This window comes from Lampetra fluviatilis, chromosome 27 (assembly GCF_964198595.1).
Source record: "Lampetra fluviatilis chromosome 27, kcLamFluv1.1, whole genome shotgun sequence".
Classification (NCBI taxonomy): domain Eukaryota; kingdom Metazoa; phylum Chordata; class Hyperoartia; order Petromyzontiformes; family Petromyzontidae; genus Lampetra; species Lampetra fluviatilis.
Window position 1 is genome coordinate 7,835,080 of NC_136301.1, and position 26,984 is coordinate 7,862,063.

At 53.4% G+C, this 26,984-nt stretch overlaps 1 protein-coding gene across 2 annotated transcripts in view; it reads right to left on the bottom strand.

The window, feature by feature from the left end:
* The window catches only part of LOC144942353 (uncharacterized), a 273,147-nt gene that overhangs the window by 123,265 nt on the left and 122,898 nt on the right, over positions 1-26,984 (bottom strand). The window contains exon 1 of one of the 2 annotated variants that reach the window (XM_078869176.1): positions 7,543-7,759. The exons of the other annotated variant lie outside the window; for it this stretch is intronic. The gene's annotated coding sequence lies outside the window, so the exon portion shown is untranslated. Of the gene's footprint in view, positions 1-7,542; positions 7,760-26,984 lie in introns of those variants that run through there. 2 annotated transcript variants of the gene reach the window in all.

Consider the following 26,984-nt stretch of genomic DNA (forward strand, 5'->3'; position numbering starts at 1 on the left):
AGCAACACAGAGAAGACATCCGCGGAAGCCCTCTGGTTATAGTGCAGCAACATAGAGAAGACATCCGCGGAAGCACCCCGGTTATGTGCAGCAACACAGAGAAAACATCCGCGGAAGCACTCTGGTTCCAGTGCAGCACACAGAGAAGACATCCGCGGAAGCACTCTGGTTATAGTGCAGCACACAGAGAAGACATCCGCGGAAGCACTCTGGTTCCAGTACAGCAACACAGAGAAGACATCCGCGGAAGCACTCTGGTTCCTGTGCAGCAACACAGAGAAGACATCCGCGGAAGCACTCTGGTTCAAGTGCAGCACACAGAGGAGACATCCGCGGAAGCCCCTCGGCTGCCTGCTGCTGATGCTGGAAACGACTCAAATGCAGCTCAGCCCACGCGTGTACTCTACGCATGTGTGTACGTATGTTGAACTTCTTTCTCACCGTACTAAACAACCGTGCGAATCGGAGGTGCGAGGGTGTGTCTGTGTGTGTGTGGATGTGGCTAAAGCACAGCAAGTTGGCACAGCAAGGGGCACAGGTGGTGCATCGGCCACTCATCTCAGTCAGTCGACCCGTGTGGCACCTGGGTTTGTCACGTGACCTCCTGCCAGCGGGCGTTCGACACATCACGTGGCCTCAACGTGCACATGGCCTGGCACAAGCGTCGTGGTGACGTCACCGCCACTTAGTGACGAATGGCGGTTGTTGTTGTTGTGTGTCTGTGTGTCTGTGCGTGTGTGTGCGCGTGTGTGTGCGTGTGTGTGGGGAGCGGTAGTGTAGCGGTTAGCGCGCTGCGCTATGAACCTGGCGACCCGGGTTCGATTCCCGCTCACGGCTAACACCAGTGACGATTATCTGAACCGGTCCTGGGCCTCCCCTAGGTCGACTCAGCCTTAAATGAGTACCTGGTGCGGTGTGTAAACATCGCCACTGGGGAGACAAAGGCGGTCGGGCGTGGTGCTGGCCACCCACCCCCTCGTGTACCGTTCTGGCCTTCATAGGTGCTCGCTAACAGCACTTGCCCCTACAGTCTGTTAAGGCTATACGGGGGATCTTTATCTTTGTGTGTGTCTGTGTGCGTGTGTGTCTGTGTGGGGGAGTGGTGGTGTAGCGGTTAGCGCGCTGCGCTACGAACCCGCCGACCCGAGTTCGATTCACGCTCACGCCAGTGACGATCATTTGAACCGGTCCTGGGCCTCCCCTAGGTCGACTCAGTCTCAAATGAGTGCCTGGTATGGTGTGTAAACATCGCCACTAGGGAGACAAAGGCGGTCAGGCGTGGTGCTGACTACCCACCCCCTCGTGTACCGTGCCGGCCTTCATAGGTACTGCTCGCTAACAGCACTTGCCCCTACAGCCTGTTAAGGCTACACGGGGAGGGGGGGGGGGGGTCTTTGTCTTTTGTGTATTTCTGGGGGCACCAAACGAAACATTGCAACGTCGTGGAACGCAGCTGTCCCGGTAAGCGTGCTAGACGGTGGGCCAGCATTAGTTCTAGATTTGAAGCTTTCGTGACTGCAAAGATTCATATTCTTATGTTTTTTCGGTAAAGTCACGTAGGTAAAAAATTAAAATGAATAAAAGTAAAATAAAAATAAAATAAAAATCACGACGTTTCGGAGGCAACACAAGCTTCAGTCACAGCACGATAGCTGTATCGCTTGATACAGCTATCACTTGATACAGCTATCGTGCTGTGACTGTTCCACCTGAAGACGGAAGCTTGTGTTGCCTCCGAAACATCGTGATTTTTTTTATTAATTTTACTTTTATTAATTTAAATTTTTTACCTACGTGACTTTACCGAAAAAACCTAAGAATATGGGCCAGCATTGACACGCGGCTGGGGCGACGTTGACTCAACGTCGTAGCCAGTTGAACGTCGGGCTCGACGTCGAGTCAACGTTGACCCGACGTTCAACTGTCTACGAGCAAAAGTTTCCCCCCCCCCCCCCCCCCGGCGAATCGAACGTCAAGGCGAGCGAGCGAGCGATCGGACGGACGGCCGCGTTCGCAAAAAAGGAAATTCATTAAATTCGCGTCAACAATTTAAGAGCGGCGGTGGCGGCCGTGAGCCAATTAAAAGTGACGCTTAAAAGCGACGTCTCGTCGAGGATGATGATGATGATGACGGCGGCGGCGGAGATCGAGTTAAAACTATAAACTGGTTGCTTTCGCGAACAATATCATTCATAATACAGGTTTTGGGGGGGGGGGGGGGCGAGGGAGGTTAGATCGCGTAGATCGCGACAAAAAGTAGTTTGTAATTTTCCATAATGTAGAGTTTTTTTGTGGGGGGTTAGATCACGAATATATTGATTTACTTTAATTCTTTCCACCAGGTGAGGCCCCACGGAACTGCTGCATCAGTGACTCCTTTTCAGAAGCCACGTGGCTATCGCGAATGATGGCTCGTCACAAGTGGGCGGCTTATCATCATCACCATCATCACCATCGTCATCATCACCATCGTCATCGTCGTCACCATCATCATCGTCACCATCATCACCATCGTCATCATCACCATCGTCATCATCATCGCCATCGTCATCATCATCACCATCATCACCATCGTCATCATCACCATCGTCATCATCGTCACCATAATCACCATCCTCATCATCACCATCGTCATCATCGTCACCATCGTCATCATCATCACCATCATCATCATCGTCACCATCATCACCATCGTCATCATCACCATCGTCATCATCGTCATCATCGTCACCATCATCACCATCCTCATCATCATCATCGTCATCATCATCACCATCGTCATCATCATCACCATCATCACCATCGTCACCATCATCACCATCCTCATCATCACCATCGTCATCATCGTCATCATCGTCACCATGATCACCATCGTCACCATCGTCACCATCGTCATCATCACCATCGTCATCATCATCACCATCGTCATCATCACCATCGTCATCATCATCGTCATCATCATCACCATCGTCATCATCATCACCATCGTCATCATCACCATCGTCATCATCATCGTCATCATCATCACCATCGTCATCATCGTCACCATCATCACCATCGTCATCATCACCATCGTCATCATCGTCACCATCGTCATCATCGTCACCATCGTCATCATCATCACCATCGTCATCATCGTCACCATCATCACCATCGTCATCATCACCATCGTCATCATCATCACAATCGTCATCATCACCATCGTCATCATCATCGTCATCATCATCACCATCGTCATCATCATCACCATCGTCATCATCACCATCGTCATCATCATCGTCACCATGATCACCATCGTCATCATCGTCACCATCATCACCATCGTCATCATCACCATCGTCATCATCATCACCATCGTCATCATCACCATCGTCATCATCATCGTCATCATCATCACCATCATCATCATCGTCACCATCATCACCATCGTCATCATCACCATCGTCATCATCGTCATCATGGTCACCATCATCACCATCGTCATCATCATCGTCATCATCATCACCATCGTCATCATCACCATCGTCATCATCGTCACAATCGTCATCATCATCACCATCATCACCATCGTCACCATCATCACCATCCTCATCATCACCATCGTCATCATCGTCATCATCGTCACCATGATCACCATCGTCATCATCGTCACCATCATCACCATCGTCATCATCACCATCGTCATCATCGTCACCATCGTCATCATCGTCACCATCGTCATCATCATCACCATCGTCATCATCGTCACCATCATCACCATCGTCATCATCACCATCGTCATCATCATCACAATCGTCATCATCACCATCGTCATCATCATCGTCATCATCATCACCATCGTCATCATCATCACCATCGTCATCATCACCATCGTCATCATCATCGTCACCATGATCACCATCGTCATCATCGTCACCATCATCACCATCGTCATCATCACCATCGTCATCATCATCACCATCGTCATCATCACCATCGTCATCATCATCGTCATCATCATCACCATCATCATCATCGTCACCATCATCACCATCGTCATCATCACCATCGTCATCATCGTCATCATGGTCACCATCATCACCATCGTCATCATCATCGTCATCATCATCACCATCGTCATCATCACCATCGTCATCATCGTCACAATCGTCATCATCATCACCATCATCACCATCGTCACCATCATCACCATCCTCATCATCACCATCGTCATCATCGTCATCATCGTCACCATGATCACCATCGTCATCATCGTCACCATCATCACCATCGTCATCATCACCATCGTCATCATCATCAACATCGTCATCATCACCATCGTCATCATCATCGTCATCATCATCACCATCGTCATCATCATCACCATCGTCATCATCACCATCGTCATCATCATCGTCATCATCATCACCATCGTCATCATCGTCACCATCATCACCATCGTCATCATCACCATCGTCATCATCGTCACCATCGTCGTCATCATCACCATCGTCATCATCGTCACCATCGTCATCATCATCACCATCGTCATCATCATCACCATCGTCATCATCATCACCATCGTCACCATCGTCATCATCATCACCATCGTCACCATCATCACCATCATCACCATCGTCGTTATCATCGTCGTAGCGTGGACATTTATTGCAGCCAAATTACTCGATGCGCGCGATGTTGGTTCTAAATGTGGAGGTGGGAACATCCGGAGGACGTCGAGAAAAATCCACGCGACCACGGGAAGAGAGAGACGCAAACTCCAAATATATAGCAGCAGGAGTCAGGGCCGGGATCGAACCCACGACCTCCTGCGTACCAGGCGAGGTAGTTAACATCTCTTAGCCACCGTGATGATGATGAGAGAAACACGCAAACTCCAAATACACAGCAGACATCGTCAGGGTCGTGATCCAACCAGCGACCTCCTGCATACCAGGCGAGGTAGATAACATCTCCACCGTGATAATGACGAGAGAGAGACACACACAATCGCCGAATATACAGCAGGCGTCGTCAGGGTCGGGATCTATCCCACGACTTCCTGCGTACCAGGCGAGGTAGTTAACATCTCCCAGTCACCGTGACGAGTTGTTAACGGAAGAACAAAGCGAGCGGAACGGGCGACTCGAGATTCCATTCGTCCCCAAGTTTCTCTTTGCGGCTTCCTCCGTGAGGGATAGTCCCAGGTGCCCCCCCCCCACACGCCCCCCCCCCCACCCCGCCGTCACGTGGTGATGGGATTGACGAGATGATGCTCATGCCCCAACACAAAGTACAACTGAATATCCTAAAATTCGACTTAAAGCTTTCGTGACTGCAGGGATTAATATTCTTGATTATTTCGGTGAAGTCACGTAGAAGGGAAATAATAAAACGATAAAAATAAAACAATTAAATTCACACGACGTTTCGATTTTGATTTGCTCGTGTTGCGATCGAAACGTCGTGAGAATTTTATTGTTTTATATTGTTATCATTTTATCATTTCCCTTCGACGTGACTGCACCGAAAGAACCAAGAACAAATGAAGATCCCCTCGTGCCGCCTTCAACGGGACTGTTGGAACAAGTTGCTGTTGGCGAGTAGCGGCACCTATGAAGGCCGGCACTGTGGCACACGAGAGGATCGGTGGTCAGCGCCACGCCCGATCGCCTTTGTCTCCCCAGTGGCGATGTTCACACAGCGGACAAGGACCTCATTTGAGGCTGAGTCGACCTAGGGGAGGCCCGGGACCGGTTCAGATCATCGTCACAGGTGTTGATCGTGAGCGAGAATCGCACTCGCGTCGCCTGGTTCGTAGCGCAGCGCGCTAAGCACTACACTACCGCTCCCCCACACACGCTGACAAAGACAAAGATCCCCCGTATAGCCTTAACAGACTGTTGAGGCTTCATAGGTGCTAGCTGTTAGCGAGCACCTATAAAGGCCGGAAAGGCACACGAGGGGGTGGGTAGCCGGCAACCACGCCCGGGTCGCCTTTGTCTTCCCAGTGACGATGTTTACTGCACACCGCACCAGGTACTCATTTCACGCTGAGTCGACCTAGGGGTGGCCCAGTACCGATTCAGAAAATCGTCGCTGGTGTTGGCCGTGAGCGGGAATTGAACTCGGGTGGCCGGGTTCGTAGCGCTAACCGCTATACCACCGCTCCCCATTGACACACACACTGACACACACACTGACACACACTGATACACACTGGCACACACTGACACACATACTGACACACACTGATACACACACACAAATACACTGACACACACACTGACACACACTGACACATAGACACACACACTGACATACACACTGACACACTGACACACACACTGACACACTGATACACACACTGACCACACACACAGACACGCACACAGACACGCACACTGACACACACACTGACACATAGACACACACACTGACATACACACTGACACACTGACACACACACTGACACACTGATACACACACTGACACACTGATATACACACTGACACACACAGACACGCACACAGACACGCACACTGACACACACACCAGACACACACTGACACACACACTGACATACAGCAGCCCCACCACCTGTCTCTCCACACCTCTCTCCACACCTCTCTCTCCCCACACCTCTCTCCACACCTCTCTCTCTCTGCACACCGCTCTCTCTCCACACCTCCTCTCCCTCCTGCCTCTCTCTCTCTCTCCGCCCTCGTCCTCCCTCCGGCTCGCCACCACAGGCGCGGCCTCGCTCCGTCCGCTCAACGCGGGCAGGCGTCGAACCGTTCCCACCTCGAGGTGCACTGCTCGCTTAGTGCCGTCGGTACCGTTCGTGCCACGTGACCCGGCTCCCCCGCGCGCGTCACAGCCTCGGCTACGGCGAAGTTATTGAGAGAAATTTCTATTTTAAACAAACAACAAACAAACAATGCCGCACCGCTGCGGATGCAACAGTAACATCGCCGCCACGACTTGCGCTGCTGACACATCGATTGATGGCCATCGCCCGCTACTGCCGCTGCTGATGTTTTGACGACGACGACGATGATGATGATGACGATGATGATCGGTAGATGATTCGTGCGCGTGGCCGACGATTGATGATGTTGCGTTGTGATGGTTCGGAAGAGTTCGACGGCGTTGACGACGATGATGACGATGGAGACGACGGTGACGGTGAAACGAGCGGCATTGCTCATCGACGAACAACGCGATCGATTCACGACACACTCGACTCAAAATCAAGGAGCGATATGTCAAACTCGACGGAACGGCCGAATCGCGATGCCATATTCTCCGTAGTCATCCAAAGACGACGACGATGACCACGAAGACGACGAATTATCCCCGTGATGTGAACCGGGTGGGGTCACAACGACGCCGTCCATCACGAGGAGGAGGGGGGGGGGTGGCACGCGACTAGCGGACGACGCAACAACAACCAACAACCACTTGTCTCAACAACCATCAACCACCACCACCAAAAACAACAACAACGCGTGACGGCAATCGTCGCCGAGTGTCCGCTCCCACGAGGGGGAATTCGCTCACCTCGCCACAGCCTCCTGGCTCACGCACGCCGGCGGCCTCTCCGCATGTCCCCGTCACAACCTTGAGGCGAGCGCGCTACGCGGACAGCCCCCCCCCCAACACCGCCAACCCAATCCACCCCCCCGAAGAGGAATTATAGCTGAGCGCACCACCAACCACCTCCACCACCTCCTTCACCTCCTCCTCCGCCCCCCCCTCCTCCTCCTCTTCCTTCCGATCGTCACAAATGATTCGTCGAGACCACCACCACCACCACCACCTCCTCCCACCTCCTCGTGGTCGTCACGACCACCACCACCTCCTCCCCCCCCCACCACCCCCACCCACCACCTCCTCCTCGTTGGTGTCGTCACAATGATCTCGTTACGACGATCACGGCAAAGCGGGGGGGTGGGGGGGGTGTTGGTGGGTGGTGTTGTGGTGTTTGTGGTGGTGGTGTTGTTTGTGGTGGTGGTGTTTGTGGTGGTGGTGGTGTTGGTGGTTATGGTGGGTGTTGTGGTGGTGGTGGTGTTGGGGGTGGTGGTGGTCCTAGCGCGCACGGGACGAGAAAGCGTCTCAGACGGGAGCGCCGCGAGAGAGAGGAGATGGAGGTAGGGAGAGAGAGGGGAGAGAGGGAAGGAGCAGAGAGAGAGGATGGGGCGGGTAGAGAGAGAGGGGGGAGGGGGGAAAGCGGAGAAAGAAGGGAGCGAGGGACAGAGAGGGAATAGAGAATGGGGGAGAGGAAATCGAGTACGCGAGATGAGAGAGAGGAAGGGGGGGGGGTAGATCGAGGCAGGCAGGCAGGGGATGAGGAGGGTGAGGAGAGGGAACGAGGGAGAGTGGGAGAGGCACAGGATCGTGAGAGCGACGGGCTCGTGGAGGGAGAGAGGCAGCGAGCGAGAGAGTGAAAGGGATGCGAAGGAAGAGGAGGGGGGGGGGGAGTTCGAGCGAAGGAAGAAACGGGATGAGAGACAGAAAGAGCGCGCCTCCCACAGCGGAGAGGGGCAGGAGCGCGCGCGATTAGAAATCGAGGCGGAGAAGGAGCGCTCGTGTCGGGCGAGAGGGGAGAGCGAGGAGAGAGATGGCCAGCGAGCCAGCGAGGCGAGCGAGCGAGGGGGGCTGGAGAAAGGGTGGTGGAAAGGGGGGGCGACCCTTGGTGGGAGAGGGTGGGGGTGAGAGAGAGGGGGGGGGTGAGAGAGAGGGGGGGTGAGAGAGAGGGGGGGGGTGAGAGAGAGGAGGGGTGAGAGAGAGGAGGGGGGGGCGAGAGGAGAGAGAGGGGGGGTGATAGAGAGGGGGGGGGGGTGAGAGAGAGGGGGGGTGGAGAGAGAGGGGGGGTGAGAGAGAGGGGGGTGTGAGAGAGAGGGGGGGTTAGAGAGAGGAGGGGGGGGGGGCGGAGCCAGGAGAGAGAGGGGGGGGTGATAGAGAGGGGGGGGGGGGTGAGAGAGAGGGGGGGTGAGAGAGAGGGAGAGAGAGGAGGGGGGGGGCGAGAGGAGAGAGAGGGGGGGTGATAGAGAGGGGGGGGGGTGAGAGAGAGGGGGGTGAGAGAGAGGGGGGGGGGGGTGAGAGAGAGGGGGGGGGGTGAGAGAGAGAGGCGGGGGGGGTGAGAGAGAGGGGGGGGGTGAGAGATGGAGGAGTGGGGGGGGGGGTGAGAGGAGAGAGAGGAGAGAGAGAGAGGCCCCCCCTGACTCAATAAGGCGACATTAGCATGCAGCCCGTGCCGCTACAGACACCGCCGCCACCACCGCCTCGCACCCCCCCCCAGCACCCCCCCCAGCACCCCCCAGCCCCCCCCCCCCTCGGGGCTCCGCGGACATACCCTCCCCCCCTCCCCCCCTCGCGACGATTGCAACATCGAGGAGGAGGAGCTAACACGATACTATAGAGGAGCTAACACGATACTATAGAGGAGCTAACACGATACTATAGAGGAGTTAACACGATACTATAGAGGAGCTAACACGATACTATAGAGGAGTTAACACGATACTATAGAGGAGTTAACGTGATACTATAGAGGAGTTAACACGATACTATAGAGGAGCTAACACGATACTATAGAGGAGCTAACACGATACTATAGAGGAGCTAACACGATACTATAGAGGAGTTAACACGATACTATAGAGGAGCTAACACGATACTATAGAGGAGTTAACACGATACTATAGAGGAGTTAACGTGATACTATAGAGGAGTTAACACGATACTATAGAGGAGTTAACACGATACTATAGAGGAGCTAACGCGATACTATAGAGGAGCTAACGTGATACTATAGAGGAGTTAACACGATACTATAGAGGAGTTAACACGATACTATAGAGGAGCTAACACGATACTATAGAGGAGCTAACGTGATACTATAGAGGAGCTAATGTGATACTATAGAGGAACTAACACGATACTATAGAGGAGCTAACACGATACTATAGAGGAGCTAACGCGATACTATAGAGGAGCTAATGTGATACTATAGAGGAGCTAATGTGATACTATAGAGGAGCTAACACGATACTATAGAGGAGCTAACGTGATACTATAGAGGAGCTAATGTGATACTATAGAGGAGCTAACACGATACTATAGAGGAGTTAACACGATACTATAGAGGAGCTAACACGATACTATAGAGGAGCTAACACGATACTATAGAGGAGCTAACGCGATACTATAGAGGAGCTAACGCGATACTATAGAGGAGCTAACACGATACTATAGAGGAGCTAACACGATACTATAGAGGAGCTAACACGATACTATAGAGGAGCTAACACGATACTATAGAGGAGCTAACACGATACTATAGAGGAGCTAACACGATACTATAGAGGAGTTAACACGATACTATAGAGGAGCTAACACGATACTATAGAGGAGCTAACACGATACTATAGAGGAGCTAACACGATACTATAGAGGAGCTAACACGATACTATAGAGGAGTTAACACGATACTATAGAGGAGCTAACGCGATACTATAGAGGAGCTAACACGATACTATAGAGGAGCTAACGCGATACTATAGAGGAGCTAACACGATACTATAGAGGAGCTAACACGATACTATAGAGGAGCTAACACGATACTATAGAGGAGTTAACACGATACTATAGAGGAGCTAACGCGATACTATAGAGGAGCTAACACGATACTATAGAGGAGCTAACACGATACTATAGAGGAGCTAACACGATACTATAGAGGAGCTAACACGATACTATAGAGGAGCTAACACGATACTATAGAGGAGCTAACACGATACTATAGAGGAGTTAACACGATACTATAGAGGAGCTAACACGATACTATAGAGGAGTTAACACGATACTATAGAGGAGTTAACGTGATACTATAGAGGAGTTAACACGATACTATAGAGGAGTTAACACGATACTATAGAGGAGCTAACGCGATACTATAGAGGAGCTAACACGATACTATAGAGGAGCTAACACGATACTATAGAGGAGCTAACGTGATACTATAGAGGAGCTAACGCGATACTATAGAGGAGCTAACGCGATACTATAGAGGAGCTAACACGATACTATAGAGGAGCTAACGCGATACTATAGAGGAGCTAACACGATACTATAGAGGAGCTAACACGATACTATAGAGGAGCTAACACGATACTATAGAGGAGCTAACGCGATACTATAGAGGAGGTTAACACGATACTATAGAGGAGTTAACACGATACTATAGAGGAGCTAACGTGATACTATAGAGGAGCTAACACGATACTATAGAGGAGCTAACACGATACTATAGAGGAGGTAACACGATACTATAGAGTTAACACGATACTATAGAGTTAACACGATACTATAGAGGAGCTAACACGATACTATAGAGGAGGTAACACGATACTATAGAGGAGTTAACACGATACTATAGAGGAGGTAACACGATACTATAGAGTTAACACGATACTATAGAGTTATCACGATACTATAAAGGAGGTAACACGATACTATAGAGGAGTTAACACGATACTATAGAGTTAACACGATACTATAGAGGAGCTAACACGATACTATAGAGGAGTTAACACGATACTATAGAGGAGTTAACGTGATACTATAGATGAGTTAACACGATACTATAGAGGAGCTAACGCGATACTATAGAGGAGCTAACGTGATACTATAGAGGAGTTAACACGATACTATAGAGGAGTTAACACGATACTATAGAGGAGCTAACACGATACTATAGAGGAGTTAACACGATACTATAGAGGAGCTAACACGATACTATAGAGGAGTTAACACGATACTATAGAGGAGGTAACACGATACTATAGAGTTAACACGATACTATAGAGTTAACACGATACTATAGAGGAGGTAACACGATACTATAGAGGAGTTAACACGATACTATAGAGGAGGTAACACGATACTATAGAGTTAACACGATACTATAGAGTTATCACGATACTATAAAGGAGGTAACACGATACTATAGAGGAGTTAACACGATACTATAGAGTTAACACGATACTATAGAGGAGCTAACACGATACTATAGAGGAGCTAACACGATACTATAGAGGAGTTAACACAATACTATAGAGGAGGTAACACGATACTATAGAGTTAACACGATACTATAGAGTTAACACAATACTATAGAGGAGGTAACACGATACTATAGAGGAGTTAACACGATACTATAGAGTTAACACGATACTATAGAGGAGTTAACACGATACTATAGAGGAACTAACACGATACTATAGAGGAGCTAACACGATACTATAGAGGAGCTAACACGATACTATAGAGGAGCTAACACGATACTATAGAGGAGCTAACACGATACTATAGAGGAACTAACACGATACTATAGAGGAGCTAACACGATACTATAGAGGAACTAACACGATACTATAGAGGAGCTAACACGATACTATAGAGGAGCTAACACGATACTATAGAGGAGCTAACACGATACTATAGAGGAACTAACACGATACTATAGAGGAGCTAACACGATACTATAGAGGAACTAACACGATACTATAGAGGAGCTAACACGATACTATAGAGGAACTAACATGATACTATAGAGGAGTTAACACGATACTATAGAGGAGCTAACACGATACTATAGAGGAGTTAACACGATACTATAGAGGAGCTAACACGATACTATAGAGGAGCTAACACGATACTATAGAGGAGCTAACACGATACTATAGAGGAGTTAACACGATACTATAGAGGAACTAACACGATACTATAGAGAAGTTAACACGATACTATAGAGGATTTAACGCGATACTATAGAGGAACTAACGCGATACTATAGAGGAGCTAACACGATACTATAGAGGAGCTAACGCGATACTATAGAGGAACTAACACGATACTATAGAGGAGCTAACACGATACTATAGAGGAACTAACACGATACTATAGAGGAGCTAACGCGATACTATAGAGGAACTAACACGATACTATAGAGGAGCTAACACGATACTATAGAGGAACTAACACGATACTATAGAGGAGGTAACACGATACTATAGAGGAACTAACACGATACTATAGAGGAGCTAACGCGATACTATAGAGGAACTAACACGATACTATAGAGGAGCTAACACGATACTATAGAGGAACTAACGTGATACTATAGAGCATGTGTGGGGAACCTTTTTCCTGCCAAGGGCCATTTGAATATTTATGACATCATTCGCGGGCCATACAAAATGATCAACTTTAAAATTAGCCCGTTGTTATATTTGGTCAAACATTTAATTAACTCACACCCCTAATGCGATGGCTGGAACTGCTTTTCTTTGGCGAGGCGTGGTGATGTTAGCTGGTGTTGACGATGTTGCTACTCGCAACTGCTTTTCCAGGTTTGCTCCTATATTTATACTGGTAGGAACCTCCTGGTTACACCAGCCCACAGGGGATTATTGTGTCCGTCCGTCCGTCGTGCATCCAAAAATTGGAGGGGTGGGGCTGGGTGGAGAGGGGAAGGTGGGAAGGGGCTGGGTGGGGAGGGAGGGGCTGGGTGGGGAGGGGAGGGCGGGGAGGGGCTGGGTGGGGTTGAGTGGGGCTGGGTGGGGGGAGGGAGGGGTTGGGCTGGGTGGGGAGGGAGGGGCTGGGTGGGGAGGATGGGGAGGGACTGGGTGGGGAGGGTGGGGAGGGGCTGGGTGGGGAGGGTGGGGAGGGTGGGGCTGGGTGGGGGGTGGGAGAGGTGGGGCTTGTGGGGGAGGGGCTGGGTGGGGAGGGACTGGGTGGGGAGGGTGGGGCTGTGTGGGGAGGGGGGGGTGGGGAAGGGGTGGGTGGGGTGTGGCTGGGTGGGGAGGGGCTGGTCACCCCGTGGTGCCCTTGTAAAACTCAACGTTTAACCTACTCACGCCGGCTTGTGCCCGCCCTCACAGTCGGGCATATTTGCGGAATACACCACGCCGCCGTTGACCCTGGCCATTGACCGCGCAACCCAACGTTCCTACCAGGGCCAAAGGATCTAACTCAATACTATAGAGGATCTAACGTGATACTATAGAGGATTTCAAACGATATGATTGAGGATTTAATGCGAAACAATCGAGTATGTAACACGATACCACAGAGGATCTAACGCCAAACAATGTAGAATCTAACGCGATAAGATAAAGGATCTAACGCAACACGATAAAGGATTATTTATCGTATCGCGTTATATCCTCCATAGTATAGAGGATCTAACGCAAAACTATAAAGGATCTAACACGATACTATAGAGGGTCTAACACGATACTATTGAGGATCTAACGCAAAACTATAAAGGATCTACCGCAAAAGCATAGAGGATCTAACACGATACTATAGAGGGTCTAACACGAAACTATTGAGGGTCTAACACGATACTATTGAGGGTCTAACACGATACTATTGAGGGTCTAACACGATGCTATTGAGGGTCTAACACGATACTATTGATGATCTAACACGATACTATTGATGATCTAACACGATACTATTGAGGGTCTAACACGATACTATTGAGGAACTAACACGCCCATCTCTAGACCGCTCTAACGCGACGTTCCAACGCGCACGCTGCTTGCCGCCGCTGTAGAGTTCTTGGCAGAGGTCGCAAACGGGTTTTGATTCCTTACCCGTACCCGTACCCGGCCGCACCAGGGTCGCAAACGGGTACCCGTACCCTACCCGGCTACCCATACCCGGTCGGGTATCGTGTAGGGTACGGCTACGGGTACCTGATTGCGACCTCTGGGATGAAGCCATGTTGCAGGCGCGGGGTGGGTTGATTCTAGGAACTTGAATTGTGAGAAGAGACAAGACGTTGGGAAATGAGTGACAAACGGTGACTCACCAGTGACTCACGGCTTACCCGTACCCGGCAGAGGTCGCAAACGGGTTTTGATTCCTTACCCGTACCCGTACCCGGCCGCACCAGGGGTCGCAAACGGGTACCCGTACCCGGCCGGGTACTGGTAGCCGGGTATCGGGTAGGGTACGGGTATCGGGTACCCGGTTTGCGACCTCTGGTTCTTGGTGCGATTATTCGTGCATTTGACATTGTTTTATCGTAAATGTATTCGCGTTATTTATTATTCGGTGCCTGTATATATATTTGTGTGTGCGTGTATATATTTCTGTGTATATATGTGTGTGTATATGTATGTATATATATGTGTGTTTATATATTTGTATATATTTGTGTGTATATATGTGTGTATATATGAGCGTATTTATTTGTTTATTTATTTATTCGTTCTCAGGCGCGCGCGCTCCGACCCCGCACGCTCCGTTGCCATGGAGACCACGTGCTGCTGAACGAGGGGCGGGGGGAGATGGGGGATGGGGGCATGGGGTTGGGGGGGGGGTGGAGAGAGATGGGGAAATAAAGAGAGAGTGGGAGAGAGAGTGGGAGAGAGGACGGAGTGGGAGAAAGAGAGAGTGGGAGAGAGGGGAGAGTGGGAGAGAGAGAGAGAGTGGGAGAGAGGGGGGAGTGGGAGAAAGAGAGAGTGGGAGAGAGTGGGAGAGAGGGAGAGTGGGAGAGAGGGAGAGTGGGAGAGAGGGGGGAGTGGGAGAGAGGGGGGAGTGGGAGAAAGAGAGAGTGGGAGAGAGGGAGAGTGGGAGAGAGGGAGAGTGGGAGAGAGGGGGGAGTGGGAGAAAGAGAGAGTGGGAGAGAGGGGGAGAGAGGGCGGAGTGGGAGAAAGAGAGAGTGGGAGAGAGGGGGGAGTGGGAGAGAGAGAGAGAGTGGGAGAGAGGGGGGAGTGGGAGAAAGAGAGAGTGGGAGAGAGGGGGGAGTGGGAGAGAGAGAGAGAGTGGGAGAGAGGGGGGAGTGGGAGAAAGAGAGAGTGGGAGAGAGGGGGGAGTGGGAGAAAGAGAGAGTGGGAGAGAGGGGGGAGTGGGAGAAAGAGAGAGTGGGAGAGAGGGGGGAGAGAGGGCGGAGTGGGAGAAAGAGAGAGTGGGAGAGAGGGGGGAGTGGGAGAGAGAGAGAGAGTGGGAGAGAGGGGGGAGTGGGAGAAAGAGAGAGTGGGAGAGAGGGGGGAGTGGGAGAGAGAGAGAGAGTGGGAGAGAGGGGGGAGTGGGAGAAAGAGAGAGTGGGAGAGAGGGGGGAGTGGGAGAAAGAGAGAGTGGGAGAGAGGGGGGAGTGGGAGAAAGAGAGAGTGGGAGAGAGGGGGGAGTGGGAGAAAGAGAGAGTGGGAGAGAGGGGGGAGTGGGAGAAAGAGAGAGTGGGAGAGAGGGGGGAGTGGGAGAAAGAGAGAGTGGGAGAGAGGGGGGAGTGGGAGAAAGAGAGAGTGGGAGAGAGGGGGGAGTGGGAGAAAGAGAGAGTGGGAGAGAGGGGGGAGTGGGAGAAAGAGAGAGTGGGAGAGAGGGGGGAGTGGGAGAAAGAGAGAGTGGGAGAGAGGGGGGAGTGGGAGAGAGGGGGAGTGGGAGAGAGGGGGGAGTGGGAGAGAGGGGGGAGTGGGAGAGAGGGGGAGTGGGAGAAAGAGAGAGTGGGAGAGAGGGGGGAGTGGGAGAAAGAGAGAGTGTGGGAGAGAGGGGGGAGTGGGTGAGAGGGGGAGTGGGAGAGAGGGGGGAGTGGGAGAGAGGGGGGAGTGGGAGAGAGGGGGAGTGGGAGAAAGAGAGAGTGGGAGAGAGGGCGGAGTGGGAAATGATGAACGAAACAAAGTGCCGAATACACCGAGCATCTTCTTGTTTCCACTGATCGTAAAAAAAATAAGAGGGTGGGAGAAAGAGAGAGTGGGAAATAGAGAGAGTGGGAGAGAGGGGAGATAGGGGGAGTGGGAGAGAGGGGGAGTGGGAGAGAGTGGGAGAAAGAGAGAGTGGGAGAGAGGGGGGAGTGGGAGAGAGGGGGGAGTGGGAGAAAAAGAGGGTGGGAGAGAGGGGGGAGAGTGGGAAAGAGAGAGTGAGAGAGAGATGGGAGAGAGGGGGGAGAGTGGGAGAAAGAGAGAGTGGGAGAGAGATGGGAGAGTAAGCCTAGGAGAGTGGGAAGACAAGACAGGGAGAAAAGGAGAATACGCAAAATCAATCCTTCGGCAATGGACGGAGAGAGAGAGATGGCGAATTAAAAAAAAACGTCGGGGAGAGAGAGAGAGAAAGGGAGGTGAGAGGCGGAGAGAGAGATGGAATCTACATTTAGAGAGGGAAGGAAACAGGACGAGCGAAACGGCGATTTGAAAATATGGAAGAGCAGAGAGGATGGAGACGCCGAGACGGAGCTGTTTAAGAAGAGCGGCAGCAGCAGAGGAGGGAGGCAGGAGAAGGAGCGAGACGCGACACGGAGGAGGGGAGGGAAGGGACGGGAGAGTTTGAGAGGAGAGGGCGATTTGTTTACGCTTGCCAACGGAGGTTGAGAGCGTGAGTGTGTTAGTTGTGTGTGTGCTGTGTGTGTGCTGTGTGTGTGTGTGCTGTGCGTGCGTGCTGTGTGTGTGCTGTGCGTGTGTGCTGTGTGTGTGCTGTGTGTGTGTGTGCTGTGTGTTAGCTGTGTGTGTGTGCTGTGTGTGTGTGTTGTGCGTGTGTGCTGTGTGTGTGCTGTGCGTGTGTGCTGTGTGTGTGCTGTGTGTGTGTGTGCTGTGTGTTAGCTGTGTGTGTGTGCTGTGCGTGTGTGCTGTGTGTGTGCTGTGTGTGTGTGTTGTGCGTGTGTGCTGTGTGTGTGTGCTGTGTGTGTGCTGTGTGTGTGCTGTGTGTTAGCTGTGCGTGTGTGCTGTGTGTGTGCTGTGTGTGTGTGCTGTGTGTGCTGTGTGTGTGCTGTGTGTGTGTGCTGTGTGTGTGCGTGTATGTGAGTGTGTTAGCTGTGTGCTGTGTGTGTGCTGTGTGTGCTGTGTGTGTGCTGTGTGTTAGCTGTGCGTGTGTGCTGTGTGTGTGTGCTGTGTGTGCTGTGTGTGTGCTGTGTGTGTGTGCTGTGTGTGTGTGCGTGTATGTGAGTGTGTTAGCTGTGTGTGTGCGTGTGCTGTGTGTGTGTGCTGTGTGTGCTGTGTGTGTGCTGTGTGTGTGTGCTGTGTGTTAGCTGTGTGTGTGTGCTGTGCGTGTGTGCTGTGTGTGTGCTGTGTGTGTGTGTTGTGCGTGTGTGCTGTGTGTGTGTGCTGTGTGTGTGTGCTGTGTGTGTGCTGTGTGTTAGCTGTGCGTGTGTGCTGTGTGTGTGCTGTGTGTGTGTGCTGTGTGTGCTGTGTGTGTGCTGTGTGTGTGTGCTGTGTGTGTGCGTGTATGTGAGTGTGTTAGCTGTGTGCTGTGTGTGTGCTGTGTGTGCTGTGTGTGTGCTGTGTGTGTCTACGCTTGCGAATCTTCGCCGGTTAGAAACATTTAGGTTGGCCTGCCTACGATCTATCCTGGGTTTAACCTGCAGGCTGGATTGTGTGAGGAGCTCACAAATCCTTGAAAGATCTGGGCAAAGTCCCATCGGTGAGCTACTCCGGCAGGCAAGGCTGCGTTGGCTGGGTCATGTAGCCCGCATGCCCAGCCACCGCATGCCTAAACAGCTTTTGTTCGGCCGGATTGAGAGTGCTAAACGGGAAGAGATGGAGTGATGTGGTACAGGAGGATGTGGAGCTGAGTGGACTTGCTGATGACTGGTACCAGCGGTGTCAAGATCGGCCTCTGTGGAGGAGGCTCGTGAAGGACGCTGCTGGGTAGTAGGAGGCAGTCGCCCTCCAACAACAACGGAGGGCGGAGGAGCGACGCTCACAACAACGAGCGGAGCGCCGGGTGGCTAAAGCACAGCAAGTTGGCACAGTAGGGGGCACAGGTGGTGCATCAGCCAGTCATCTCGGTCATCTCGGTAAGTCGACCCGTAGCACCTGGGTCTGCCCCGTGACCAGCGGGCGTTCGACACTTCACGTGGCCTCAACGTGCACGTAGCCTGGCACAAGCGTCGTGGTGACGTCACCGCCACTTAGTGGCGAATGGCAGTTGTTGTTGTGTGTGTGTTGTGTATGTGTTGTGTGTGTGTTGTGTGTGGTGTGTGTGTGTGTGGTGTGTGTCTGAGTGAGTGTGTCTGAGTGAGTGAGTGTGTCTGTCTGAGTGTGTGAGTGAGTGAGTGTGTCTGAGTGAGTGAGTGTGTCTGTCTGAGTGAGTGAGTGTGTCTGAGTGAGTGAGTGTGTCTTAATGAGTGAGTGTGTCTAAGTGAGTGTGTCTGTCTGAGTGTGTGAGTGAGTGAGTGTGTCTCAGTGAGTGAGTGTATCTGTCTGAGTGTGTGAGTGAGTGTGTCTGTCTGAGTGAGTGAGTGAGTCTGTCTGTCTGAGTGAGTGAGTGTGTCTGTCTGTCTGAGTGAGTGAGTGTATCTGTCTGAGTGAGTGAGTGTGTCTGTCTGTCTGAGTGAGTGAGTCTGTCTGAGTGAGTGAGTGTGTCTGAGTGAGTGAGTGAGTGTGTCTGAGTGAGTGTGTGTGTGTGAGTGAGTGAGTGTGTCTGTCTGAGTGAGTGAGTGTGTCTGAGTGAGTGTGTCTGTCTGAGTGTGTGAGTGAGTGAGTATTTCTGTCTGAGTGAGTGTGTCTGAGTGAGTGTATCTGTCTGAGTGTGTGAGTGAGTGAGTATGTCTGTCTGTCTGAGTGAGTGTATCTGTCTGAGTGTGTGAGTGAGTGTGTCTGAGTGAGTGAGTGAGTGTGTCTGTCTGAGTGAGTGAGTGTGTCTGAGTGAGTGTGTCTGTCTGAGTGTGTGTCTGAGTGAGTGTGTCTGTCTGAGTGTGTGAGTGAGTGAGTATGTCTGTCTGTCTGAGTGAGTGTATATGTCTGAGTGTGTGAGTGAGTCTGTCTGAGTGAGTGAGTGTGTCTGAGTGAGTGAGTGAGTGTGTCTGAGTGAGTGTATCTGTCTGAGTGTGTGAGTGAGTCTGTCTGAGTGAGTGAGTGTGTCTGAGTGAGTGAGTGAGTGTGTCTGAGTGAGTGTATCTGTCTGAGTGTGTGAGTGAGTCTGTCTGAGTGAGTGAGTGTGTCTGAGTGAGTGAGTGAGTCTGTCTGAGTGAGTGTATCTGTCTGAGTGAGTGAGTGTGTCTGTCTGAGTGAGTGTATCTGTCTGAGTGTATCTGTCTGAGTGAGTGAGTCTGTCTGAGTGAGTGAGTGTGTCTGTCTGAGTGAGTGTATCTGTCTGAGTGTGTGAGTGAGTCTGTCTGTCTGAGTGTGTGAGTGAGTGTGTTTGTCTGAGTGAGTGTGTCTGTCTGAGTGAGTGTATCTGTCTGAGTGTGTGAGTGAGTCTGTCTGAGTGAGTGAGTGAGTCTGTCTGAGTGAGTGTATCTGTCTGAGTGTGTGAGTGAGTATGTCTGTCTGTCTGAGTGAGTGTATCTGTCTGAGTGTGTGAGTGAGTGTGTCTGAGTGAGTGTGAGTGAGTGAGTGAGTGTATCTGTCTGAGTGTGTGAGTGTGTGAGTGAGTGTGTCTGAGTGAGTGAGTCTGTCTGAGTGTGTGAGTGAGTGTGTCTGAGTGAGTGTGTATGAGTGAGTGAGTGTTTCTGTCTGAGTGTGTGAGTGAGTGAGTGTGTCTGTCTGAGTGAGTGTATCAGTCTCAGGGAGGCGTGGAGATGACCCAGTGTCGGAGCGAAACCTTACTGCTCACGATCGAATCTTTCTCTCCCCGGAGGTAACCAACGCACATTGATCAGAGAGAGAGACAGAGAGACAGATGGGGCAGCTACCCGCGCCGACCACCCAGGCCTTGCCCGCTGCTGCCCGCTGCTGCCCGCCCTCCAGGCTGAGATATTCTTATCGGCACCGTCATCATCGTCACCACTGCACGGACACAACCTCGGGCACGTGACTAGCGCGTGAAGGCGCTTCATGGGCGGGTGGCAGCCCGGAGTGTAAGAGACAGAAGCGAGGGATGAGGGAGAGGTGGGGGGTGCAAGGGGCCATGGGAGTTGAAGGAGGAAGGAAGGAGTTGAAGGAGGGAGTTGAATGAGGAAAAGATGGAGTTGAAGGAGGAAGGAGGGAGTTGAAGGTGGGAGTTGAAGGAGGGAGTTGAAGTAGGAAGGAAGGAGTTGAAGGAGGAAGGAAGGAGTTGAAGGAGGAAGGAAGGAGTTGAAGGAAGAAGGAAGGAGTTGAAGGAGGAAGGAAGGAGTTGAAGGAGGGAGTTGAAGGAGGGAGTTGAAGGAGGAAGGAATGAGTTGAATGAGGACGGAAGGAGTTGAAGGAGGAAGGAAGGAGTTGAAGGAGGAAGGAAGGAGTTGAAGGAAGAAGTTGAAGGAGGAAGGAAGGAGTTGAAGGAGGGAGTTGAAGGAGGAAGGAAGGAGTTGAAGGATGAAGGAAGGAGTTGAAGGAGGAAGGAAGGAGTTGAAGGAAGGAGTTGAAGGAGGAAGGAAGGAGTTGAAGGAGGGAGTTGAAGGAGGAAGGAAGGCGTTGAAGGAGGAAGGAAGGAGTTGAAGGAAGGAGTTGAAGGAGGAAGGAAGGAGTTGAAGGAGGGAGTTGAAGGAGGAAGGAAGGAGTTGAAGGAGGGAGTTGAAGGAGGGTGGAGGGAGTTGAAGGAGGAATGAAGGAGTTGGAGGAAGGAGTTGAAGGAGGGAGTTGAAGGAGGAAGGAAGGAGTTGAAGGAGGAAGGAAGGAGTTGAATGAGGGAGTTGAAGGAGGAAGGAAGGAGTTGAAGGAAGGAGTTGAAGGAGGGAGTTGAAGGAGGAAGGAAGGAGTTGGAGGAGGAAAGAAGGAGTTGAAGGAGGGAGTTGAAGGAGGAAGGAAGGAAGGAGTTGAAGGAGGGAGTTGAAGGAGGGAGTTGAAGGAGGAAGGAAGGAGTTGAAGGAGGAAGGAGGGAGTTGAAGGAGGAAGGAAGGAGTTGAAGGAGGAAGGAAGAAGTTGAAGGAGAAAGGAAGGAGTTGAAGGAGGGAGTTGAAGGAGGGAGGAGGGAGTTGAAGGAGGAAGGAAGGAGTTGAAGGAGGAAGGAAGGAGTTGAAGGAGGGAGTTGAAGGAGGAAGGAAGAAGTTGGAGGAGGAAGGAAGAAGTTGGAGGAGGGAGGAGGGAGTTGAAGGAGGAAGGAAGGAGTTGAAGGAGGAAGGAAGGAGTTGAAGGAGGAAGGAAGGAGTTGAAGGAAGGAGTTGAATGAAGGAGTTGAAGGAGGAAGGAAGGAGTTGAAGGAGGAAGGAGGGAGTTGAAGGAGGGAGTTGAAGGAGGAAGGAAGGAGTTGAAGGAGGAAGGAGGGAGTTGAAGGAGGGAGTTGAAGGAGGAAGGAAGGAGTTGAAGGGGGAAGGAAGGAGTTGAAGGAGGGAGTTGAAGGAGGAAGGAAGGAGTTGAAGGAGGAAGGAAGGAGTTGGAGGAAGGAGTTGAAGGAGGAAGGAAGGAGTTGAAAGAGGGAGTTGAAGGAGGAAGGAAGGAGTTGAAGGAGGAAGGAGGGAATTGAAGGAGGGAGTTGAAGGAGGAAGGAAGGAGTTGAAGGAGGAATGAGTTGAAGGAGGGAGTTGAAGGAGGGAGTTGAAGGAGGAAGGAAGGAGTTGAAGGAGGAAGGAAGGAGTTGAAGGAGGAAGGAAGGAGTTGAAGGAGGGAGTTGAAGGAGGAAGGAAGGAGTTGAAGGAGGGAGTTGAAGGAGGAAGGAAGGAGTTGAAGGAGGAAGGAAGGAGTTGAAGGAGGAAGGAAGGAGGTGAAGGAGGGAGTTGAAGGAGGAAGGAAGGAGTTGAAGGAGGGAGTTGAAGGAGGAAGGAAGGAGTTGAAGGAGGAAGGAGGGAGTTGAAGGAGGAAGGAAGGAGTTGAAGGAGGGAGTTGAAGGAGAAAGGAAGGAGTTGAAGGAGGGAGTTGAAGGAGGAAGGAAGGAGGTGAAGGAGGGAGTTGAAGGAAGGAAGGAGTTGAAGGAGGGAGTTGAAGGAGGAAGGAAGGAGTTGAAGGAGGAAGGAAGGAGTTGAAGGAGGAAGGAAGGAGTTGAAGGAGGGAGTTGAAGGAGGAAGGAAGGAGTTGAAGGAGGGAGTTGAAGGAGGGAGTTGAAGGAGGAAGGAAGGAGTTGAAGGAGGAAGGAAGGAGTTGAAGGAGGAAGGAAGGAGTTGAAGGAGGAAGGAAGGAGTTGAAGGAGGAAGGAAGGAGTTGAAGGAGGGAGTTGAAGGAGGGAGTTGAAGGAGGAAGGAAGGAGTTGAAGGAGGAAGGAAGGAGTTGAAGGAGGAAGGAAGGAGTTGAAGGAGGGAGTTGAAGGAGGGAGTTGAAGGAGGAAGGAAGGAGTTGAAGGAGGAAGGAAGGAGTTGAAGGAGGAAGGAAGGAGTTGAAGGAGGGAGTTGAAGGAGGAAGGAAGGAGTTGAAGGAGGAAGGAAGGAGTTGAAGGAGGGAGTTGAAGGAGGAAGGAAGGAGTTGAAGGAGGGAGTTGAAGGAGGGATTTGAAGGAGGAAGGAAGGAGTTGAAGGAGGAAGGAGGGAGTTGAAGGAGGAAGGAAGGAGTTGAAGGAGGAAGGAAGGAGTTGAAGGAGGAAGGAAGGGGTTGAAGGAGGGAGTTGAAGGAGGGAGGAGGGTGTTGAAGGAGAAAGGAAGGAGTTGAAGGAGGAAGGAAGGAGTTGAAGGAGGAAGGAAGGAGTTGAAGGAGGGAGTTGAAGGAGGAAGGAGGGAGTTGAAGGAGGAAGGAAGGAGTTGAAGGAGGAAGGAAGGAGTTGAAGGAGGAAGGAAGGAGTTGAAGGAGGGAGTTGAAGGAGGGAGGAGGGTGTTGAAGGAGGAAGGAAGGAGTTGAAGGAGGAAGGAAGGAGTTGAAGGAGGAAGGAAGGAGTTGAAGGAGGGAGTTGAAGGAGGGAGGAGGGAGTTGAAGGAGGAAGGAAGGAGTTGAAGGAGGAAGGAGGGAGTTGAAGGAGGAAGGAAGGCGTTGAAGGGGGAAGGAAGGAGTTGAAGGAGGGAGTTGAAGGAGGAAGGAGGGAGTTGAAGGAGGGAGTTGAAGGAGGGAGTTGAAGGAGGAAGGAAGGAGTTGAAGGAGGAAGGAAGGAGTTGAAAGAAGGAGTTGAAGGAGGAAGGAGGGAGTTGAAGGAGGGAGTTGAAGGAGGAAGGAAGGAGTTGAAGGAGGAAGGAAGGAGTTGAAGGAGGGAGTTGAAGGAGGAAGGAAGGAGTTGAAGGAGGGAGTTGAAGGAGGGAGTTGAAGGAGGAAAAACGGAGTTGAAGGAGGAAGGAAGGAGTTGAAGGAGGGAGTTGAAGGAAGGAGGGAGTTTAAGGATTTGAAGGAGGTTTGAAGAAGTTGAATTCATGGGGAGGGAGTTAACGGAAGGCGAATGGGGGTTAAGGAGGGGAGGGATGTAAGGGAAGGGGGGAGGTCATTAATGAAGTTTAGAGAGAGAGGGAGGGGGAGGGGCTTGGTGGGGGAGGTGGGGGTGGTGGGCGTGGGGGTTGGGGGAGGTGGGGGTGGTGGGGGTGGGGGTGATTGGGGTGGGGGAGGGGCTTAGTTGGGGTGGTGGGGGTGGTGGGGGTGGGGGTGGTGGGGTTGGGGGTTGGGGGTTGGGGGGGTTAATGGGGGCTAAAGGGGATGAGGCAATGTCAGCGTGGGGGTTAAATGATTGTCACGAAGCGAGGGGAGTGAGGGGGGGGGGGTGTGGGAGTGAGGGGGGTTCAGGGTGGGGTGCGAGGGGGTGGGTTAACAAGAGGACTGGGGGGGGGGCTGATTAAGCGATGTTTGGGGGGGGGGCTACAGGAGGGTGGTGAAGGGTGTGGGGTGGAATGGAGGCCGAGGGGAGGGGCGGACGGGCCCCCACTTTTCCCGTTGCTATGGTAATCGTCGCCATGGCCACGCTGCGTCAAGATAACAAGTTGATGTTTATTTTATTATTTAAAAGACGGTACCACAAAGGACCCCCAAAACCACCACATCAAACACGGCCACACGCCATCACCACCACCATCACCATGACAACCACCACCACTACACCACCACACCACCATCACCACCACTATCACACCACCACTACACCACCATCACACCACCACCATCACACCACCACCATCACAACCACCACCACTACACCACCATCACAACCACCACCACTACACCACCACCACTACACCACCAATACAACCACCACAATCTCCACCACTACACCACCATCACAACCATCACCACCACCACACCACCGTGCGTGTGGGGGGTGGGGGTGTGCCATGGGGGATGGGTGTTGGGTGGGTGATGGTGTGGGATGGTGGGGGGTGTGGGATGGGGGGTGGGGGGTGTGTGGGGTGGGGGGTGTGGGGTGGGGGGTGGGGTGGGGGGTGTGTGGGATGGGGGGGTGAGGTGGGGGGTGTGGGGATGTGTGGGGTGGGGTGGGGGTGTTTGGGGTGGGGGGTGTGTGGGGTGGGGGGTGTGTGGGGTGGGGGGTGTGGGGTGTGGGGTGGGGGGGTGGGGTGGGGGGTGTGTGGGATGGGGGGGGGGTGTGGGGGGTGGGGGGTGTGTGGGGTGGGGGGTGTGGGGGTGGGGGGGTGGGGTGGGGGGGTGTGTGGGATGGGGGGGGGTGTGTGGGGTGGGGGGTGTGGGGTGTGTGGGGTGGGGGGTGTGTGGGGTGGGGGGGTGGGGGGTGTGTGGGATGGGGGGGTGGGGTGGGGGGTGTGTGGGGTGGGGGGTGTGGGGTGGGGGGGTGGGGTGGGGGGTGTGTGGGGTGGGGGGTGTGGGGTGTGTGGGGTGGGGGGTGTGTGGGGTGGGGGGGTGGGGGGTGTGTGGGATGGGGGGGTGGGGTGGGGGGTGTGTGGGGTGGGGGGTGTGGGGTGGGGGGGTGGGGTGGGGGGTGTGTGGGGTGGGGGGTGTGGGGTGTGGGGTGGGGGGGTGGGGTGGGGGGTGTGTGGGATGGGGGGGGGGTGTGGGGGGTGGGGGGTGTGTGGGGTGGGGGGTGTGGGGTGGGGGGGTGGGGTGGGGGGTGTGTGGGATGGGGGGGGGTGTGTGGGGTGGGGGGTGTGGGGTGTGTGGGGTGGGGGGTGTGTGGGGTGGGGGGGTGGGGGGTGTGTGGGATGGGGGGGTGGGGTGGGGGGTGTGTGGGGTGGGGGGTGTGGGGTGGGGGGGTGGGGTGGGGGGTGTGTGGGGTGGGGGGTGTGGGGTGTGTGGGGTGGGGGGTGTGTGGGGTGGGGGGGTGGGGGGTGTGTGGGATGGGGGGGTGGGGTGGGGGGTGTGTGGGGTGGGGGGTGTGGGGTGGGGGGGTGGGGTGGGGGGTGTGTGGGGTGGGGGGTGTGGGGTGTGTGGGGTGGGGGGTGTGTGGGGTGGGGGGGTGGGGGGTGTGTGGGATGGGGGGGTGGGGTGGGGGGTGTGTGGGGTGGGGGGTGTGGGGTGTGGGGTGGGGGGGTGGGGTGGGGGGTGTGTGGGATGGTGGGGGGGTGTGTGGGGTGGGGGGTGTGGGGTGTGTGGGGTGGGGGGTGTGTGGGGTGGGGGGGTGGGGGGTGTGTGGGATGGGGGGGTGGGGTGGGGGGGTGTGTGGGGTGGGGGGGTGGGGTGGGGGGTGTGTGGGGTGGGGGGTGTGGGGTGTGTGGGGTGGGGGGTGTGTGGGGTGGGGGGGTGGGGGGTGTGTGGGATGGGGGGGTGGGGTGGGGGGTGTGTGGGGTGGGGGGTGTGGGGTGGGGGGGTGGGGTGGGGGGTGTGTGGGGTGGGGGGTGTGGGGTGTGTGGGGTGGGGGGTGTGTGGGGTGGGGGGGTGGGGGGTGTGTGGGATGGGGGGGGTGGGGTGGGGGGTGTGTGGGGTGGGGGGTGTGGGGTGTGGGGTGGGGGGGGTGGGGTGGGGGGTGTGTGGGATGGTGGGGGGGTGTGTGGGGTGGGGGGTGTGGGGATGTGTGGGGTGGGGGGTGTGTGGGGTGTGGGGTGGATGATGGTGTGGGGTGGTGTGGGGTGGGTGATGGTGTGTGGGGTGGGGGGTAGGGGGGTGTGGGGTGGGGGTTACTATCAGCGATAGTCGATGCTGGAATCAGATTTGAAGGCAGCATCGAGAATTCCTGCTCGCCCACCCGGGAAAAAATAGCGGGGGGGGGGGGGGGTGAGGTCAGGGACCCCCCCCCATCCCCCCCCTCTCTCTCTCGCTGCCACGTGGATCCATCCTCTCGCCATGTCACCTTCACCCACCCACCTCGATTCACCCCCACTACCTTCCACAGGCTGCTGC